Consider the following 16,152-nt stretch of genomic DNA (forward strand, 5'->3'; position numbering starts at 1 on the left):
ACTATACAGTGGACCATTCATCATCCATTTGTGAGCAAGAGAGTCAAATACAACTCGTTCGGCAGAATCTGGAATTTGACTACAGGATTGCCTTCGAGAGAAAACAGGAGTCCTATTAAAAGACCCAAAAAGAGGGGATAAAAGACCAGAAACAGTGTTAACCAATCGACTACGAGTCGGGGAAGAAGCAGACAGTAAAACTGGAGTTGTAGTATTAAGCAAAGGAGGAGAAGGACCAGCCGTTATGAGTGAACCTGAAGATGAAGGAGACTGAGGTACAGAAGTTGGCGGCAAAGGAGGTGCAGGTGGCAATGCAGGAAGAGGCAATTGCGGAGGAACCGGAGCACCCAGTTGAGCAACAGTACAACAATACAGGTGCATTAGCACCTGGCACATAAGGCGGAGGCAATCTCAGCAAATGAGACATTAAGGGATCTTCGTCAAGATCCTTATTCTGTGGAGAAGTAGGCAACACAGGGTAGCATCTATCAATTGCCATACGATGCTGTCTATCTGAGACCTCTATCGCTCGATCAGTCTCATCATCTTTGAACTGCTGGGCAGCCTGTATGACCCCACAAACAATACTATATAGTGAGGGTCAAGGGGATTATTTACCGACCTAGCATCCCATTCCCCTACTCAATTAACAAACCACAAAACAGGGGAGCCTGGTCCAAAGAATTTGTGTGTGTTGTTGTACAGAAAACTAAGGAAAGTATGCAACATACTATGTAGAATGAGTCATATCTGGCTGAGAAATTCCCATCTGACCACCCTTATTTTGGCGGATTATCGTCATGTGGGAGTTGATGTTTGATCTCAATATCACCCAGACCATCAGATGACGGTGTGGATACGGATCTTCAAAAACTCTAGCCAAGATAATGCTCTAAGAGTGAGAGAAATAAGTGAAGTGCATTGGTGAAAGTGATAATTAAAATTGACTAACTAGACAAAAAATATGTTTAATGGAGATTGTCTAGGTGTCAAGGTTAAAACCACGCCCTGTAGTGGAAATTAATAACTACAAAGTGGCGCTGTGCAGGACGGTCAACATGTTTCAGCCTAATGGATGAATCATCCGGCTTTCTTCAGGACCCAGAGGTGAAATAGCTACTGCAATAATACACAGTGAAGTGAAATGTGGAAAAACAATAATTGATACTTAACAATACAGGAGTCTCAAAAGACCTTGGAGCCCCAATGTATCCATGAGAATTAAGTGTTTCTTATCCTGTTAATATAAAAGACAGTTTACAACACACATATATAGCCACTCAAAACGCAAAGAAACTGCACAAACAACACACATGCATAAGTTCTATTTACTTAGCAACAGCCAAAGAGTGTTAAATCTCTTTCACAGAGAGGTATTAGCCTCCACTGAGATACTCACCTAGCTTTGTGTGGGAGAAGACCTCACCTCACCCGGCAACCTACTCGGGAAAGTGAGGCCCGCTCTTACATGCAAAAGAATAATAAGGACACAAATTAGATCAAGCGTTGTGTCCAGCTCACTGGCTCTGGCTTATGTGGAGAAGTGTGGCTCAGGGGTTAGAGGCGGCAGACCTGGAGCCTGAGTTCGGCCCGGGACCAGGGTTCAATTCCCCGCCTCGGCGGGTCTTGGGCTCAAAAATTCCACGGACTCGTTAATTCTCGCTCCGGTGCCTCCTCGACTCACGGGTTCACACTCTGCGACTCTGGGCAATAGCTTGCTTAATCTCCACAACGGCCCCTCGCGGTGGGATGCCTGGCTTTCACCTTGTGGATACCCTGCCAGGGTTATCTCACAGGGGAATACCAGGACGGGTTCCCTAAGCAAGCGCTGAGATGCCCCAGGGTAAGTCGTGCGCTATATAAGTTTCATTCATTTCATTTCATTTCATTTCTGCATAAAAACCTAGCTCACAAAGTAATGGACCTCACACCATCAGGCCCATAACCGACTTATGCAGGACTGGCATGATATCTCAATTGTTAATGTTGCTAAGTAGGATAAAGCAAAATAATAGTAAAAAGTCACAACCCCCTTGTCTTCTATCTCAATTTATCAAAGGATGAAAGGTAGTAAATAGGCAAGGGGGCCAGAACGATGTTACTGTGGCACCTAGAGGGCACTAAAACAAATGACAGAGGACTATTCCTTCTCTGTAAATACCAAAAGTAGCCTGTAAGTCTCACCTGTCCGTCGGTACCTCTCTCAGGCGTCCAAGAGGAAGTGGAGGTACCGACAGGACAGCCCTTGATGTATTTATACTGGAGTTGATTGGTCTAATCGCCAATTGAAGCAGCCAATTAGTACCAAGTTCGGCGCCTTTCCGTTCGCGCAGTGTTACTTGGCAACTACTATTCTCTTACCCCGTTTATGAGCGCGTGCGCAAAGTAGTGTTGCTAATGCAGGTTTTCATTTAACGGCGCGCATGCTCAGTAAATTGCACATGACACTGCCCTCCTACGCGCATGGGCCGTAACAAGTTGCTAAAGCGCATTTCCATTCAGAGCCGCGTATGCTCAGGAGATTGAACATGACACTACACTCCTACGCGCATGGGCGGTAACGAGTTGTCCCGTCAAGAGACGTTCACTTGCGCGCTCTTACACTGAACAGAGCGCCTGCTCAAAAAAGAAATTGTAGGACTAAACTGATACGCACATGGGCGTCGATGGATTTAAATGCTATTCAGTGCAATGCAAGAGCTGTTTAATAACCAATGTGCAAGAATCACAAAGGTATCAAAAAGGAATGCTACTCATATGATATGATCCTCCCAAGCTCATGCAATGGCAATGTGGACAATGTCTGGCAGGGAGGCTAGCACTATATTAACGGGCATGTGCGTTGTGCTAGCGAAGGTCACTTAGAAGGTCCCCACTGACAAGGGGGGAGGAAAAAGGGCCCAACTGAAGAGCAGATGATAAAAAAGAGGGGGGCTCAACTGAAGAGCAGATGATAAAAAAAGGGGGGGGGCATATTTGCCACATCCCAACAAAAACAACACTTGACAGTAATTGATTGTGTTTTGTAGTCGAAATAACGCAAAACATTTCGATATTGGTTTGCCACTCAAGGGAATAGAAATTCGACCCTGTGTCAATCACTAGCGTACTGTAACGTGGTAGTATGGATAATACAGATTAGAGGGAAACCCAGGGGATAGCATCATTGAAACCCCGGGTGTCACAATGAAGCTTAAAAATCCACTTCTGTTCTGTCAAAAATAGAAATTTAGAAACATCACTGATGTGTGGTGGAATATACGGGTGCTCAAGGATCACCCACCGTAAATCCTCAGCCTGATGTTTCATGGAGAGAAAGTGGTTGGTAAGGCATGTGGACTGTTTCTGGCGCCTGATGGTGCTCTTATGTTCGCTGATACGAACTTTCATTTTTCGAGTAGTATGGCCAACATACCTGAGTGAGCAGGGGCAGGTTATCAAGTATATAATGCCTTCAGTGTTACAATTGGTATGTTTCTTAAGCAACCACGGTCCCTCGGGCTGAACCGCTACCACTGAAACCGCCCCACATTGGGCGCCAGTCGGAGAACCGGGCCTTATGGGCCTGGCGGCGCAGTGTGGTATTGGGTTCTCCAGGCCTACATACTCCGCAGAATACCCTCTACACCATAAGAACTGTTGGCACGGAAACTAGAAAATGCAAAAGACAAGTTTATTAAGACCCCATGGGGTGGTGGTACATTCCTACAGCACCCTTCGGTAATGCAAGAAGTATCACACCGAACATCGGTGCAAGTCCTTCTTTTATACAGTTTTACAGTAATAAAAAGGTAGGCAGTACACAGTTTTAGGTACATATATGGTCATTTTTGGAACACAGCCAACTCGTGGGAGGAGCTATAACACCACTGGTCAGTTTGGCGGAACATTCCTAAGTGATGACTGGTTACTCTAAACTGCGCATGTGTGAGCTTGACCATTACTAAAAAAATAGCCTGTTGCTGGGCAAACTCGAGTGGTCAGTGGTACAGAGGAAGGACAAAGGGCATGCTGACCACGAGGCAACGCATTCAACTAAAATGGCCGCTGTTACATACAAAATGGCGTTCAACAACTATAGTCAAGATAAGGGAAAAACACGTGTAGCAAAGCTTAACGCTAACCCGATCACCGTCAAATTATGACAGACGACCCTTTTAGCGTTTAGCTGAAGCTACCTCATAGTGGACATAGTCGGGGTACTCATCTTCTATATCAATAGACATAATCTGTGCCACTTCTTTATGAATCATTTGTTCATGTTTGGCAAAAGCTCGTTTAGATGGAATACAAGCAGAAAGGCACATAGAGCATAATACAGGGCCACACTGGATACAAAGGCATAAAAAGAATAATATCCCAATTATTACACATAGAATCGTCAGCAACTTCCAACCCCATGTACTGAGTATCGACCAAAACCACCCCGAAAATGTCCATGTACCATTATCAGGATGTAACTCAGCAGCAATTTTATGTAATTTGGATATTGCATCGTACACAGAAGGAGAATTATCTGGCACATATACACAACAGCTACTTCCGATAATGCGGCATGCTCCCCCACGATCAGCTAATACTACATCTAACACCATTCTGTTCTGAAGCATTACAATTCTAGTTATCTGAAGCTCCTCAGTTAAATTTCCTAGAGCAAAAGCAGTACCATTGGCAACAGCTTCTACAACACGAGTTAACCTTCGTATTTTTCGACTATTCAGAGCAGCTCCAACAAAAGAAAACAGGCCTAAATTAAAATCGACATATTGTTGCAACGCAGTGTCCGTTTGGTCTATGTCCTCAAGGACTAATGCTCTCTTTACCCGATTCAATATGAAATCGTGATAAAGAATGTAGTTGTTATGATACATAGGTGGGGCAATTAACACAGGGGGTAATACAAAAGATATATAACATGTTCCTAACCATCCTATAGGGAGACGATGATAGCCTTTATTTCCACATATAAAATACGTATTCCGGGAGGCCACAAATGAAATGCCGTTTGGAGTATCAAAGGTAAGAGTGGTGTTACATTCACTTCTGCCAACTGGGATTGTACCTTTATTACGAACACAGAGATCGGCTTTGGTATCGATAACAGTAATTACATGAGAATTAGACTTATTGACACTCCGTTGATTATTATAGACTCGTGGTGCTGACACGTTGTCGGGCGGTACTCCTCCCATTCAAACTTAGTTCCTTCAGCTTGCGGATAGCCATCTCGGTCATTATAACATATCTTATTGAGTCGAAAGAGCAGCCCCCCTTTCGTTGGCCATCGCAAAGTGAATAGGAGTGTGTGCCAAGCATTACAAGAGCCATTATGGGAAAACGGGAGTGGAATAAGCGGTGTGCCTCCTTTATTTTGATGTCCAGGCAACATCCCACATACCCAGCAGTTCGAAGTGTTAGTCATATTATGGGTGTGATGCAGAATCTGAATAAAACTATTGTTCAAATAAGTTTGTCGGTGTCGTTCTTCATGATAAGGCAGAGTAAAATGAAAATGTTCAGATGGAATCGGGGTAGTTGGCAGTAAATGTTCTCGTACTGGCACCACAAGTTCTACTACCCAAGCTATCACAGCTATCACAACAATTGTCAAAACAAATAGTACTGCACCAAGAATTCTTTTGTCTCGTACTGCGGAAGATGCCATAGTTCAAAGTCCAAAATGTCTCAAAAACACAACTAAAAAATAAAAATATGAGTGCTGAGCTCCGAGGTAGCCGTTGGTTTCTTCTCCGAGATTCAAGACGGGTGTCGCTACACTTGGCAGAACAGATCCCCCCCCCCCTTGATATTCCCGGCTTCCGTTTCACAAATCCCAGAGCGGTAACTCAACCAGTCTCGCACCAAAAAAAACTTCTTATCGTGGTCGTAGGTTGTATCTTTCTCTTCCAGAAACAGTGTGGTCCGGGAAGGCTCCCTCTGATTCGGCAGACGTTACAGCTGGGCTCTTCTCCTCGTCCAAGATGTCTCGATAATCAGACAGCACAGTTGGGCTCACCAGATCCGGAGAGACACGGCGGCAGTGAGTAGAGTGCACCCACCGCTTCCTGTTGGTAACTCGCACAGCCGTACGCGTTGCGAGCAATACCTGCTCGGGGCCACGCCACCTCAGTTCCAAGCTGATCGTCCTCTCGAAGGAGCGGATCATAACATGATCCCCAGGACGGAGATTGTGAGCCTCTCCAATGGAATTGTCGGGGAGCGCTTCTCGAACCTGTTGATGAATAGAAAGTAAATCATTTGTTAATCGTGCCAAATAATCATTCATCATTATACAAGGCACATCATGTAACAATCGAGGTTTAGGAACTCCCCATATATTCATAGGCCTTCCAAACACCACTTCATAAGGTGTGAGGCCAGTTCGGGAATGGGGTACTGATCTGATAGATAGCAATGCCAGAGGCAAAGCGCCCGGCCATTTCAAAGACGTAGATGCCACAATCTTTGCTAGCTTTAATTTCAGAGTAGCATTATATCGTTCAACAAGACCTGCTGACTGAGGATGGAACACAGCATGAAATTTCTGCTGAATTCCCAATCCCTTCATCACGCATTCCACAATCTTCCCAACAAAATGAGGACCATTGTCGCTCCACAAAAATTTACAAACGCCGTATCGAGGGAAGTACAGGGAAGTACTCTTTGAGCAAAGCCTTTGCTGTTGTCAACACTGTATTATCCTTCGTGGGGAAGGCCTCACTCCATTTAATGAAAGCACACACCACCACTAAGACATACTTAAGGTTATTACAACGCTCAAGCTGGATGTAATCCATTTTCAGTACTTCAAACGGTGCAGTAGGTGGAGCAAACCCTCCTTTCGGAGTATGGGTCCCTTTTACAGGATTGTGCTGCAAACATATCAGACAGGTCTGCACTGCTCTTTTGGCCGTATTGGCAATCTCAGGATGCTCCCAAACTCGCGTTAGCAATCGAGTAATTGAAGAGCTCCAACATGTGCCAATCCATGTGTCATTTGGACCATCGCTTGCAAGTAAGCTGAAGGCAATTTCCCACTTTCCATGTCTTTACTTCGCCAACAACCCTCATCATCCAGCACTCCCTCTGCTGCCCAGGTTGCGAGTTCTGCTTCAGACGCTGATTTCTGAATATCTGGTATCTCCTCTCTAGCATCGTGCAATCGCCCAGCCTGTGATTTCATCACATACATTGGCGTGTCATTTCATAACATAGCCGTTTGTCTTGTTATACTGTCTGCAAAAGCGTTACCTTGTCCCACTTTGTCAGTGACCGTTTTATGTGCACTGCATTTAATTATCACCACTTTCTTTGGACAAAGTAACGCATTCAAAAGATCACGCACTAGTTCTCCGTGCATGATGTGTACTCCATGCGAAGTCAAAAACCCACGCTCTCTCCGGAGTAGGCCAAAGTCATGCGCTACTCCGAAGGCGTACCGGCTGTCTGTGTAGGTGTTCACACATAGGCCAGCACTCAATTCGCAGGCTCTTGTCAAAGCTATTAGCTCCGCTGCTTGGGCCGATTTCTGTGGTATTCGTGCTGTTTCTACCACTGTCTTAAGTGTCGTGATCGCATATGCTGCAGAAGTTGTGCCATCTGGCAGCCTTAAACACGATCCATCAACCCACAGTTCCCCATCCACATCTGGAAGTGGCGTATCCTGTAAGTCGACACAACCCTTTGTTTGTTCTTCGGTCAGGGAAACACAATCATGGTGTTCTTCCTCCTGGCCCTCAGCAACCGGATACGGCAATAAAGTGGCAGGGTTCAGGGTAGCACATCTCTTTAGTGTGATGTGTGGTGCTAAAAGTGTAAGCTCATATCCTGTTAAACGTGCACTCGTGAGCTACTGGGTTTTCGTTTGATTTAACAAAGCATCTACCGCATGGGGAACTAACACCAACAGTTTGTGTGACAAAACTATTCCCTCACTCTGCCGTATAGCTACTGCTGTTGCTGCAACCGCTCGAAAGCACCCAGGTAATCCTCGTGCCACAGGATCAAGTATTGCGGAAAAGTATGCACAGGGCCTCTGCTTATCCCCGTGTGTCTGCACTAACACCGACAATGCACAGCCATCTCTCTCGTGCACATACAACGTGAAAATCTTTGTGTAATCTGGTGTACCTAACACTGGTGCAGAACAAAGGGCTTGTCTCAATTGTTCGAAAGCATTCTGACATTCATCTGTCCATTCAAGAGGCATTGGTGTAGTTTTAGACAATAATGCTAACAAAGGTTTTATAATGTGTGAAAACCCCATTATCCACTGTCTACAAAAGGACGTTAAACCTAAAAAGGCACGCACATCTCTCTGAGTGCGGGGGACTGGTGTATCTACAATTGCTTGAATTCGATCAGATGTTAATGCACGTCCCTCCTTAGACAAAAGATGACTGAGGTAGGTCACCTTTGGTCTACAATATTGTAACTTTTTCCTAGAAACTTTGTGATTGTTTTGGGCAAGAAAAGAGAACAAAGCAAGAGTACTCTCCTCACACTGCGCATATGTGTCTGCGGCCAGTAAAAGATCATCCACATACTGGATAAGAGCTACCCCAGATTGCAGATCAAAAGAATCAAGCTGTCTTTTTAAAGCCTGGCTATAAATGCTAGGACTTTCTGTATAGCCTTGAGGAACACAACAAAATCTAAACGATTTATTATTTAACGTGAAGCCAAATAGATATCTGCTGTCGGGATGGATGGGAATGGAAAAGAAGGCATTTTTAAGGTCAATTACAGAAAACGTGGTAGCAGTGGGGGGGGGCCAAAGTAAGTAAGGTGGTTATATCAGACACCACCGGGTACTGGGGCACTACAATTTTGTTTATTCCTCTCAAATCAATAATAAATCGATAGACTTTGTTATCAGTGTCTTTCTTGAGGATCGGAAGAATCGGACTGTTACAAACATTGTAGGGAACCTCCTCCACAACTCCTGCGATAATCAAATCCTGAACAATGTGCGTCAGGGCGATTTCACCTTCTCTAGATATCTTATACTGGGGTACACGTGGCAAAGAGACTCCCTCCTTAACAGTTATTCGAATAGGCGGAATGAGCATCTGTCCCACATCCGTGTCTGACGTAGCCCATAATGTGTGTGGGAGAGAGGCTAATGCTTCAATTTCCTGCATGGTACATAGTCTTCCTGCATCCGGGTAATTGTCATTCAAAATAACCCGCACTCCTTCAGGAGCGCAGCGTATTGTTGCTCGGAAATATTTAAGCAAATCTATGCCCATAATATTGTCTGGGGTATGTAGCGACAATAAGAATGGACATAGACCAAAGAATCTGTCAATGCAAAATGTAAGAGGTTGTGATAGTGGGCTTGGAGAGGGTGTGCCATCGAACCCTATGCATGTAATCGTTTCGCCAGACAGAGGAGCCCTTGGAACCAAGTTTTTAGACAGAGCACTACGAGTAGCTCCTGTATCAACCAAAAACTGATCAGTAGAACCCAAAACGCCCGCTGATACATATGGACCTCTTTGATCTACTGGCACTTCAACCGATTCCACACCCCATCCTACGCAATCCTATGCGTGCACTCCACGTTCTCACCCTCCGATCTCTGGTACTGATTCCGTCGATCAAAGGTATTACGATCATCCTGATCACGACCCCTCGCCTCAAACCTACCACGATCACTTCCTCCACCTCTCACCCCCGAATAACTATTCCGTGTCCTTCCACCTCCTCGACCACGCTGACTACGTTGCTCACGAAGCACCGGACAATCTTCAGCCCAATGCCCAAACTCTTTACAGTATGCACATTGGTCCTCAGCAATGTCGGTACGACCATAAGACGTACCATACCCTCCTTGTCTGCCTCTATCATTCCCCCTTGGCTGTGTAGCACGAACCTGAGCCAACATCACCTTCGTCTTTAACTCCGCCTTCTTATCGGTACTTTCTTTAGCTTCTAATTCCTGCCGCTCATAATACTGAGCCATAGTTAACAAAGACGCAGGGGTCGCCGTGGTCCAGGAACTTTCACTAGTTTTCAATCGCTTTGCAATCTCCGGTAGGAGATTAGCCACATACTTATCGACCAACAAATGCCTACCCGTATCATCCGTTAATAATTGCCCACTGTAATCATAAAACGCTTCTTTGAAACGTGAAAAGAAGTCAGATACCGACTCGTCCTGTTTCTGTTTGCAAGAGGCTAACATAGTCCAATCGATCTTTTTAGGGGGAACAAGCGTTTTTAACTTATTGGGAGATCTGGAATTTACTGGCAGGGCTTACATGCAGGTTCTCTGTCTAAATCAGCTTGGGCTATAGCTTTCCAATCCGCTCCTAAAATCGTTTGGTCATCAAACTTACGAATCGCTCTCCACATATCAGGGGGCAGTATTAACCCAAAGAAAAGATCGATATCAACTAATGTCATAACACAGGAAGAAATAGCCCCCTCCACTCCTTCATAGAAAGCTGCCGGATTTTTAAGGGGATCAGGTAAAGCGTTTTTCAATGCCATAACATCTGCTCTATTCCAAGGCGTATATACCCAATTATATATGAAATACCCTTTTGCATCCCCAGACAATTTATCATCACTGGTACCTTGCCCTTTAGGGGGAACATACAAAGGTGCGGCTTCACGCATAGGCATAACATGAACTTTAGAACTCTTATCTGCTCCAAAGATAGAACACTCTTTGGATTGCTCCGTCGACCCCGGCGCAGACTCGTCTGATGCTTTCTGTGCTTCCCGCAATCTGGACGCCTCATCCCGTAGCTGGACCAACCGTTGGAAAAACCCATCCGCATCTGTAATAACAAATAAACCTTTACGCATATTCTCACGATGAACTGATATGTCCTTAGGTTCTAGATCATCTGAATATTTCCTAAATCGTTCTACAACTTCATCTCCGAAAGCACTTAAAAAATACAACTGTTCTCGCTCTGACCATTTATTCCTTTCAATATTAATCTCTGACATAGTTATTTTATTCAAATTGAGTTTCCGAGCAAAACTGCGCAACTCCGCAGCTTCACTAGCAGTTAACCTCTTACTCTTACTCCCGCAACCATCGTTGTCCGAGTCCTCGTCCGGAGCCGTAGGCGAAACGTATGGAGGCGGGCACCGATCTAGTAATGAAAAATCATCAACTTCATTAGTAAGGACAGGGTAAAGCGGACGCCGAATAGGAAATTGACCGCTCGTTTGCAAATTACGTTCCCGTGCCTCCCTCTCTTTCTTTTCCTGCAACTCCTTCTCCTCCAGCTGTAAAGCCTTATCTCGAGCAGCCTTCCGCTGCTCTTTTTCCGCCAAGGCTATTTCACGCTTCATTCGTTCACGCACTGCTTTCTCCCACATTCGTACACAATCAAACATATTTTGTCTAGATCTGCGCTGAAACAAACATTGCTCCACAAACTGCACCTTTCGTAAGTCAAACGACCCATGTAGAGGCCATTGCAACTCGGGATCAGATTTGGTGTATTTATTCCATAATTTACTGTACAATATAGGGGGAAGGCCAAACTTTATATACATCTCTCAATTGGGAGTCCCCTCTGGGGGAGCCGGCTGGGATTCGTTTAATCGATAAGTGGTATAATTTCCAAGACAGCACATTCCTCGGAGTGTGCTTAAAACAGGCATGTTCAAAAAGTATCACGGAAACGTGATACCACAAAAATGGCACTTACTATACTTCACACAAATATGCCGCTCAAACACAAACAAATTCAGAGAAATATCTCTACATGCCTGCCTTTGTGAAGTGCACTGCACATATAGTTCAAATCATAGGATCAAATGTTAGCTAACTCAAAACATATTCATAGAACCATAGTAAGCGTCCGTAGACTACCTTACCAATCACAAGCTTACCAAAATCTCAGATATCCAGGTTCCAACTGCCAAGGTCTGTGATCAAATCAGCCAAATCGGCACTGTACGACAACTCGAACGAGCAGGATCTCAGTCGAGGACCGGCGCCACCTGGAAGGTCAGATCGGAAGGAAAGGAAGAAAACACTGTGGGTGCCAAGACTCGGGTCACTCAGAGGCAGCGTACGCGTCCATGGCGAGTTTCCAATCCTTCGTCACGACCTCTCCTTCGGGCATCCGAGTTGCCGATGAGTCCCTTCGTGGGCGCCAATTTGTGGTATTGGGTTCTCCAGGCCTACATACTCCGCAGAATACCCTCTACACCATAGGAACTGTTGGCACGGAAACTAGAAAATGCAAAAGACAAGTTTATTAAGACCCCATGGGGTGGTGGTACATTCCTACAGCACCCTTCGGTAATGCAAGAAGTATCACACCGAACATCAGTGCAAGTCCTTCTTTTATACAGTTTTACAGTAATAAAAAGGTAGGCGGTACACAGTTACAGAGTTTTAGGTACATATATGGTCATTTTTGGAACACAGCCAACTCATGGTAGGAGCTATAACACCACTGGTCAGTTTGGCGGAACATTCCTAAGTGATGACTGGTTACTCTAAACTGCGCATGTGTGAGCTTGACCATTACTAAAAATAGCCTGTTGAAGGGCAAACTCGAGTGGTCAGTGGTACAGAGGAAGGACAAAGGGCATGCTGACCACGAGGCAACGCATTCAACTAAAATGGCCGCTGTTACATACAAAATGGCGTTCAACAACTATAGCCAAGATAAGGGGAAAACACGTGTAGCAAAGCTTAACACTAACCCGATCACCGTCAAATTACGACAGCAGGGCGCACCTTAAATCCCCGAGTTCACCTGCCTTGTCGAACAGAGACACAAGACACTCCGTTGAGCGTGGAAACCTGGTTTATTAGCTGCAGCTAAGCACAGTTATCCCAGAAGTTACACACAAGGTGGGTTCTGAGGAGACTGCCACTTCAATCCGTGGCGCACAATCTTTTATAGGAAAACACCTTTACAAAGTTTACTCCTTACACATACAAAACGGTCCAATGAGAAAAGTTGAAAAACAAGCTATCAGGTGTCTCAAATATGCCCCTCTCTCAAACCCTGTGTGTTACCCCTCCCAACAAATTAATCAGTACTAGTACCAACAATCTAATTTGCAGGTAGCAGGACGTATTTGTGTGCCTCAAAGGATAGATGTGTAACAAAAGAACACAAGGAGAGAATAGCGAAGGCCAGTCGGATAAGATAATGTAGGGAAAGAATAGGAGAAGGCAAATAGTCAGTCGAGACGGGGATCAATCAACCCAGACATGGATTAGCAAACTCAGCCAGACCCTGGCATCGGTTTCGTAAACAAGGGCAAAGGAGTTACTCTTTGACAGAAAGGATACGTAGCAGCTGAGAAAAGCAAAAACACAACGTCTGCCGTGCTGCCTGGGTGAGGGCAACACAAAATGGCGATGAAACACAAAATGGCGGCTAGATACGGGACAAAGCCAGATATCAAAGAACCTCAGCCCTTCATCCTACCCAGCAGAGCGAAGGCCACGTGCCCCCGGCAGTCATGCCCCCCAGTGGTCTGACCCGAGTGGAAGGGGTTGGGTGGCGCCATGCCCTCCGACGCTGGTGCGCGGCAGGTCCATAAGTCCCACATGCCCCACCGTCACTTCTCTCCGCCCAGCACATTCCCGGTACAGTCTGACTCCCAGAAGGGAAGCCCGGGCCATCTCACCGCGTGGGTGGTAGTTGAACAGTGCGGTCTTCCTCGGGCCTCTCCTGCACCTGCAGGTGGGGGATCGTTTTAAAAAAGTTGCCTGTGAGCCGTGGTTCACTCGGCTCGCTTGTCGATAAAGAAGGCAGCTAGCTGCAAGGATTAGTGTGAATTGCAGGATACATTGATCATCAACACTTCAAACGTACCTTGTGGCCCTGGGTTTCTCTTGGGGCTACGCCTGTCTGAGGGTCCCTCGATCACCAACCGCCCCGGGGCTTCCCCAGGACACAGCTGGGGCCACTGCAGGGTTAGCTCCACTTCCTTTCATTCCCCACAAGGTCCGACCCCCTGAGCACCCGTGGCAGGGTCCCTTACTGGGTCCTGCTGCGGAAGTACACCGCCTGCGACCTAGTCCTGGGTACCCACCTCAAGAGGGAAGGGGGTCCGGTGACCGGTCTGCCCCGGGCCATGTCACACATGTCTGTCTGTGATGTCCCATCAGCTGCCCACGTGCACATGCCTCGGGTGTCCACCTCCATAGCCGGCTTCCTGGGGAGGGCGAAACCCCTCCAGACCTGACGCAGCAACCTGCAGAATTTAAGCATATTACTAAGCGGAGGAAAAGAAACTAACCAGGATTCCCGCAGTCACGGTGAGTGACAAGGGAAGAACCCAGTGCCGAATCCCCACCCTGTGGCAGGTGCGCGAAATGTGGCATACAGAAGACCGATTCCAAGGCTTCGCTCAAGAGGCCAAAGTACCTCTGATCGAGGCTCCCCCTGCGGATGGTGTTAGGCTGGTAGCGGCCCCTGGCGTGCCACGATCGAGTCTTCTCTGAGTAGGGTTGTTTGGGAATGCAGCCTAAAGCGGGTGGGAACTTCATCTAAGACTAAATATGGGCCTGAGACCAATAGCCAACAAGTAACATAGGGAAAGTTAAAAAGAACTTAGAAGAGAGAGTTCAAGAGGGTGTGAAACCACTGAGAGGTAAGCGGGTGGGGTCTGTGCAGTCTGCCCTGAGGATTCAACACGGCAGGAAGGTCGGTGGCCTGGGAGTTCCAGATGTCTTTCGCGGGACTGGTGCCTGGACGCAATTCCTCCACGGTCGTGCGCCCAAACTGGCTCCGGGTTGGCTGGTGGCCCTCCGCTCTGGCAGAGGGTGTTACAGTCCCCCTGGCAGTAGCTTTGCCATTTCTGTGGGGCCGAGGGAGATTCTACCAATTCCGCGCACTCCCCTCTGCACCTGCTCCTGGCTGCCCCCCGGGGGTGCTGGGGCAATAAAGGGGGTATGGGGCCCCCTGCTCCCGGCATGACTGTCACTTGGGGCCATCTGTACGCAGTGCACCCCGACTGCATGGTGCCGCAAGGTGGGGAGGCCCCTGTTGGATGTCGGTTACTCACCAAACCCATCTTGAAACACGGACCAGAAAGTCTAACACGTGCAAGAGTCGGAGGTCCGAGTGGAACCCTGTGGTGCAATGAAGGGGAATGGATGACCGAAATTCCCATTGTCCCTTCCTACTATCTAGCAAAACCACAGCCACAGGAACGGGCTTAGCAGAATCAGTGGGGAAAGAAGTGCCTGTTGAGCTTGACTTAAGTCTAGCACTGTGAAGAGACCTGAAAGGTGTAGGATAAGTGGGAGGCCCTTAGGCCTCCCATGAAATACCACTACTCTTATAATTTTTTCACTTACCCGGTGAGGTGGGGGGCAAGACACCTGTGAGACTTGCGCTTCTGGCTCCAAGCACCCGGTGCCCACCATGTGTGACCCACTTTGGGGATAGTGATCGGTGGGGAGTTTGACTGGGGCGGTACACCTTTCAAATGATGATGCAGGTTTCCTAAGGTGAGCTCAGGGAGGACAGAAACCTCCTGTGGAGCAGAACAGCAAAAGCTCACACGAAATTGATTTTCAGTATAGATACAGACCGTGAAAGCGGGCCTCATGATCCTTCTGACAAGCAGGAGGTGTCAGAAAAGTTGCCACGTGAATAATGGGCCAAGCGCTCATAGCGACGTCGCTTTTTGATTCTTCGATGTCGGTTCTTCCTATCATTGTGAAGCAGAATTCACCAAGCATTGGATTGCTCACCCACTAAAAGGAGCATGTGAGCTTGGTTTAGACCGTCGTGAAACAGGGTATTTTGACCTTACTGATGATGTGTTGTTGCAATAGTAATCTTGCTCAGTATGAGAGGAACCGCAGGAACATTTGGTGTATGTGGTTGGCTGAGGAGCCAATGGGGTGAAGTTAGCATTTGTGGGATTATGACTGAATGCCTTTAAGTCATAATCCCCCCTAAACCGTAACAATACTGCAGTGCCTTGGAACCTCGGTTAGCCTGGGGGTGCCGGCCTCTTTTGGGGATCCGGTGCGTGGAGCCGCTCACTTGGGTACCAGAGCACGGATGGAAGGGGGCTGCCTTCATTCCCTTAGTTCACCGCATGTGCGTGGGGCACCTGTCGTAAATTGACTGCAACAGGTTAGCATTTAGCTGAAGCCATCTTGTATTTAGAAGTTATCTCATCCGCTTTGTGAAA

The 16,152-nt window shown here is 46.8% G+C and overlaps 2 pseudogenes; both read left to right on the forward strand.

Annotated features, from left to right (window-relative positions):
- Positions 1–13,706: 13,706 nt before the first annotated feature.
- Positions 13,707–13,860, forward strand: LOC147709703 (5.8S ribosomal RNA; annotated as a pseudogene).
- Positions 13,861–14,172: 312 nt separating this feature from the next.
- Positions 14,173–15,933, forward strand: LOC147709704 (28S ribosomal RNA; annotated as a pseudogene).
- Positions 15,934–16,152: the final 219 nt, after the last annotated feature.

Source organism: Lissotriton vulgaris, chromosome 6, assembly GCF_964263255.1.
Source record: "Lissotriton vulgaris chromosome 6, aLisVul1.2, whole genome shotgun sequence".
NCBI classification, from domain to species: Eukaryota; Metazoa; Chordata; class Amphibia; order Caudata; family Salamandridae; genus Lissotriton; species Lissotriton vulgaris.